At 42.1% G+C, this 6201-nt stretch overlaps 1 long non-coding RNA gene across 1 annotated transcript; it reads left to right on the top strand.

Moving 5' to 3' along the window:
• The first annotated feature begins 4625 nt into the window (after positions 1-4625).
• LOC105993570 lies at positions 4626-5572 on the top strand. The gene is made up of 2 exons (XR_001175463.1): positions 4626-4760; positions 5136-5572. It is a non-coding gene; the product is annotated as an uncharacterized LOC105993570 (long non-coding RNA).
• Positions 5573-6201: the final 629 nt, after the last annotated feature.

A 6201-nucleotide genomic window follows, 5' to 3' on the forward strand; every position in this document is an offset into this window, starting at 1 on the left:
GAAGAACTGGGAAAGAGTGAGAGAAGGGGTGACATTGTCCCAAAAGAAATGTATTCATTACCCACTTATGTAACTGTAATCCCTCTGAGCATCTCCTTTACAATATCAATAAAAAGCTTAGAAGATATAACCTTAAGTTCTGAAACCTGAGAACATGCATGTGAAAAATATTGTTTTGCTCATATACTAAAAGAAGTAAGATAAAGCCAACAATAAAACTCTCCTGGAATAGCAGAGAAAAATAAGAATCATGGGAAAAACAGTGGAAAGCTGATAAAATATTCTTTTTTTTTTTTGTTTTCTTTTGGGTCCAGTCATGTGCCGAACTCTGGGCCTGGGCACTGTCCCTCAGCTCTTCACTGCAAGGCTAGTGCTCTACCACTTGAGCCACAGTGCCACTTCCAGCTTTTTTTTTTCCTGCTTATATGGTGCTGAAGAATCGAACCCAGGGCCTCATGCATGCAAGGCAAGCGCTGTACCACTGAACCACCTTCCCAGCCCTGCTAAAGTACTCTTTAAGTGCATCAAATCATGTTGAGCCAAATGTTTCCGAGGAGGCTCAAACCTATAAATGGCTCTTAAGATTTAGGGTCTGGGTTAGCAATCATCTCCAAATCCATCTTTGGTAGGATTAAACACTTTATAAGGGATTTCTAACGGACAAACTCAGTGTTGCATCAGCTTCAGAACAGGATACAAATTATAGTGTACTGTCTGATTTCACTTCTGTAATATTAAGTAAGAAAGCAAATTTACGCCAGCACCTGTAATTTGCACCTGAAATCCTAGCTACTCAGGAGACTGTGATCTGGGGACTGAAGTTCAAGGCCAGTCTGGGCAGGGAAGTCTAAGACACTCTCTTCTCCAATTATCCACCCAAAAGTTGGAAGTAAAGCTGTAGCTCATGTGGTAGAGAAACAGTCTTAAGCAAAAATAAACCTAAGGGACAGCACCAAGTTCCTGAGTTTAAGCCTTGTACACACACACAACACACATACATATACACAACACACACATATATACAACACACACCTATATACAACACACACACATATACACAACACACACAACACACACACACAAGCAAATCTATGACAGCAGAAAGGAAAGTGATTGTTAGGGCTGAGATCAGGGACCTGAGTAAGTAGTGGATAGAAGATTTTTAGGATAGTGAAAATGCTGATACTGTACTAGTAGATGCATGTCACTCTGCCTTTGTAAAGCCCATGAAGAGTTAGCCCTAGGAGCTGGGTGTGGTGACATGTCTCTGTCACCCTAGCCACTCAGGAGAATCCAGAGTTTGAGGCCAGCCTAGGAAATATGTAATATTTTGGACATTCTATGGTATGAATATAAGAAAAACAATCCTTTCAAGATGGACACATAGCAAAAAAGAACTTACTTCACACCCAGATTGGATTTCCCATGAACAGGCCTCCTTCTCCAGAGGGGGCATCCCTCTTGGGAAAGTATGGTCCCCCAGGCATGGTTGACACAAGGCCGGCTCAAAGTCTGTCTCTCCTGGAGGGAGGTGCACCCCAGAGGGAGCCGTGTACTTCAGACTGGGACTCGGATGCTTGTCCACACTGACCATCGGGCTCTTGATCCATCTTCGCACCTACAAAGTGCAGAGGTGAAGAGAAAAGAAATGCATTAGCTACTTTTGCTCTTAATTGCAGCTCTGGTGGGAAATTCTGTGTGGCAGAGACTTAGAAGAAGACAATTCAGCCTCACAACCTCTGTGTCTTTCCAGCCTGAAGGACTCAAGCTGATCCATGTTCATCTGTCACTTACATGTCATCAAGTTTGCCTCCACATTTGATAAGATTGAGGGAATGATATTTTCTTCCAGGAGGTTACAAAAATGTAACAATATTTTATTGTTTTATTTTATTATTATTGTTTCTCATAGGTAGTGCTTGAACCCACGGCTTCTATGTTGGGCAGTGCTTTACCACTGAGTCAGGGTCTTGTTATGTAGATGAGACTAACCTCAAACACTATACATTACATCCCCCAGCCTTGGCCCCGTGAGTGCTTACATTACAAGTATGCACTACCAAGCCTGGTTTGTAAATGTTGATTTTTATTTTATTTTTGCACATGGTTGATGCTCAATAGTGATTATTGTATTTCAACTCCTACTATTACAATTATGCAGACAGAATAGTAGCTCATGGATTTCTACTCATGGTGAGTAGTTAGTCATACTTTCTTGGGGAAATTCTGACCTCATACTTTAAGACTTAGTTGTTTCTAAGCCAGTAAATATGTATTTCCCTATGCAAAATACTTGGTTATAAAAATAAATAAAAAGTGGAAGAGGAGGATCAGGACTATTATGGATAGAAAGCACAGTTTTGAGCAGTCTGAAGAAGGCAGAGCTCACTGAAAAGATGGCTTTTCAGTGAAAGCCGACAGTAGGGACGAAGCCCTGATTAAGAAAGGTTCTAGGCTCATTGCTAAGTCGGATTTCAAGGGCAAGATTCAGGCAACAGATATAAAATTGAGACTGTATTTTACGAAAGTCTTCCAAGAAAAGGAAACCCTGACTTTCATAGATCTATTTGAGAAGCATGAATCCAGATGTCAACCCCAAATTCCAGGGGATGGGAGTGGGGACTGATTTTTAGAATCTATTACACACATGTCATTGAAGCTTAGAGACATAGAATGGCTGGTATTCTCCAAAAGGGTGTATATTTTGTGCTTTAAGGTTCTAAAGTCAAGGTTGACATGAGGCGTTATTACTTTTGGAAAAGGCAGATGATTCCCCAAACCTCTGACAAACGAACCTGTGTAGAGCAGCATATGTGGGGACATAATCATCTCTCTATCCATAGAACACAGCAAGGGAAATGGAGAAAGACTCCCATTCTCCGGAGGCCCAGGAGTAAGATGTTATAAAACATTCCTAACAGAACTGTATCTGGGGCTTATGGCATGCTTTGCCTTGAAATACTTTATATCCTTTGGCTAAGTGGTGGCACACTAGCATTGTAGCCCAACAAGTGGATTTCATAGACCCAATGAAGAACAGGCTTTATGTTGTTTACCTGGTCCCCAGAGATCCCTGAGGGAGTGGCTAGGTTGTGAGTGGACAGAGGGCCTTGGATCCAGACAAAGTGTCCTCCAAAACTGCAGAGCAGAAAAGTACCTTTTGGTCTTGGGAGAATTGAAGCAACAAAGCACCCACGTGAGTGAATGAATGGCTTGGCCAGAGGCAGTGACAGTGAATGGCTTTGGAGTCCCTCAGAGACCAGCCACAATGGCTTTGGGAAAGGCAGCAGCTGTGTGTGAGAGAACCGTGAATGCCCGGATACAAACTTGCTGCTGTACAGGCTGTGCAGCCACCTGGACCCTTGTTTTATTCAGGGCTCCATAACCTTGTAAACAAGCACAGACTGGAGGGAGAAACCCCACTCCCACCCCAAAACAAATCAAGAATTCCCTCACTTGAGGCTGAGAGGAGCTTACTTACAAATAGACTGAGATCTGCAGATGCAATTACCTCTCTAGCATTTGGAGTCAGAGAATAAGACCCTTCTAACCACACAGGAAGTCTGAACACTGTGCCCATAAAATGCAAAAGCAATTTTTTGTTGTTAAATCCAGTCTGCTTTTGCCTTTTTTAATTTAGTTGGAAAAGAAAAAAAAATGAGATCCAGAAGCAAAAATCCCTCAGACTCAGACTTAAAGATTGCCAGACATGATTAAGGAGATTGGCCAACTTCTGGGGATTTTCCATTTGTGGTCCCCTCCCCCCTACTTATGTAATAGTAAGCAGATAGTATTCTTAATTTAAAGTGGTTTAGCTGATCAGGATAACCAAAGCTGAGAAGTGATAGGGCCTCAGGTACTAATGCATGAACAAACTGCAATGTGGATATCTTAGGGCTTTTCTTTTTTCTTTTCTTTCTTTCTTTCTTTTTTTTCCTGGTGGGAACAAACTGGTGCTTATAAAGTGGAGGGAACTTGAAGTTGGAGACAACTTCTGCCATTTCCCAAGAGGCATCTTTTTTATCAGAGGAAACTGACTTTTTATGCTGCCTCAATGATTCAATTTGAGTATAATTGACTCCATTTTCTAGTGAGATTACTTGGGTAATAAAAGGGACAATAGAAAGGAACCTTCCCCTCCCATACCCAACTTAGGTTTGTCCAAAAGATGGCTGTTAGCAGGCTACTTATGATGCATGTAATTCCTCTCACAAGGATATCTGGAGCAGTTGAAAAGCCATGCCTCCTAAAGTAATAGTAATAGTAATCTGATTTCTTTGCCTCAGCTGCAGCCTTTATTGCTTATGTAAAACCATAGGAGTTTTCATCCTGAATCTGGGTAAGGTTGGCTTTTTAGGTTTTAAAAATATTTTAAGAATATATCTTCTAGAGGCTAGAATTTTACTTTATAAAAAAAGATAGGATGGGCTGGTAGAGTGCTTGCCTTGCATGCATGAGGCCCTGGGTTTGATTCCTCAGCACCACATAAACAGAAAAGGCCGGAGGTGGCGTTGTGGCTCAGTGGTAGAGCGCTAGCCTTGAGCTGAAGGGCTAAGGGACAGCGCCCAGGCCCAGAGTTCAGGCCCCACAACTGGACGCCCCCCCAAAAAAAGATAGGCAGGCCAGGCAAGATATCTTACCCCTGTCAGTCCAGTTACTCAGGAGGAGGAAAGATCAAGGCTCAAGGCCAGCCTAGGCAAAAAGTGATCAAAACTTCATGTCACCCGGAAGTCGGCAGGATGAGGTGGTAGACAGCCTAGGTCCCCAGCCCTCAGGAGGTATGGACTGAAGGATTGTGGCCCAAGGCCAACCCTGAACAAAAATTTGGGATCTACTCAAAATAACTAAAACAAATGAAAAAAAAAGAAAGAAAGAAAAAAGGGGGGAAAGAGGAGAAGCTAAGGGTACACCTTAAACCATTTGCTTGCCTAGCAGCTATAAGACCTCAAGTTCAAACCCCACTATCCTCTACCAAACAAATTTAAGAAAAGTCAGTTGAAATAGTCATTGCTTGAATATTTTAAATAACAATATCACTTATTTATGGCTGTCAGTATGATTTGCAAGGCTGTCTAACAAGGCAAAGAATGTACTCTGTCTAACTACTTCCCTTATACACCACCACTTGGCTGAAGGGACACCCTGAGAAGACAGAATGGTGACTTCTGGATTTTCCCACCTTCCTATGCCTTCAAGATTTTCCAGTCCTCCAGTCCCAATCCTGACTTAGATTCTCAAGTCCAGCCCCGTGTTGCTCTAGGCCTGCTCTGGAGGATGGGAGGGGGAAGGAGGAGGAGACACAGTCCTCAGCCCTTTCTACACTGCAGCTCAGAGCAGTCAGCATCCTCCTCCATCCGTCACAGCCTCCACTCTTCTCCCCAAGTGGAATGGAGGATTAATCGCCAACACAATTCTCCTGTGACCAGCTCTGCAACCGCAAATCCCTCTCCTCAACTACACAGGGAAATATCACCTCACCCCTCCCTACCATCTATTAAATGTAAATAGAGCTCAGAGATTCACTAACCTGAGACTTTTGAAATGGAATTAAAAATTTTCTCATTTCCTTAAATAATACTAATCATTTGTTTGAATTGGTCTTTACTGAACTTAGAAGTGTGTGTGTGTGTGTGTGTGTGTGTGTGTGTGTGTGCTGGTACTAGAGCTTGAACTCAGAACCTCATGCTCTCACTTGGCTTTTTCTCTCATTTGAGCCATACTTCCACTTCCAGACTTTTGCTGCTTAATTGGAGGTAAGAGTCTCAAAACTTTTTTGCCCTGGCTAGTCTTGAACCTTGATTCTCAACTTTCAGCTTCCTGAGTAGCTAGAATTATACATGAAAGCCACCAGTATCCAGCTAGAAAAAAAAGTATATATATATATTTTTTTTAAAGGAAGAAGTAGATAGAGTGATTTCAGTTATTACCTCTAAGGGACAGTGTGTGTTATTTGCTTTGGGGATTGAAAGTAAAACTCAAGGAAAATAGAGATGCTGGGCCAATTGGCCATCTTGTCTGCAAGCAGTCCGCCGGTTTTGGAAACTTTCTTTCTTGTCACTTCCAAGAAATCGTTTTCCACTGTTTTCACTTCTTTCTCTAGGTTAGTGTCTTTGCATATTAAAAATGTTCTTGCAATATTTTAAAAGCTCGCAAACTAACTAAAAACAGCTTTTTTACACCCACAAACTCTGCCTTGTTCCA

The sequence above is a fragment of the Dipodomys ordii genome, unplaced genomic scaffold (assembly GCF_000151885.1).
Source record: "Dipodomys ordii isolate 6190 unplaced genomic scaffold, Dord_2.0 Scaffold97, whole genome shotgun sequence".
In the NCBI taxonomy this organism is placed as follows: Eukaryota; Metazoa; Chordata; class Mammalia; order Rodentia; family Heteromyidae; genus Dipodomys; species Dipodomys ordii.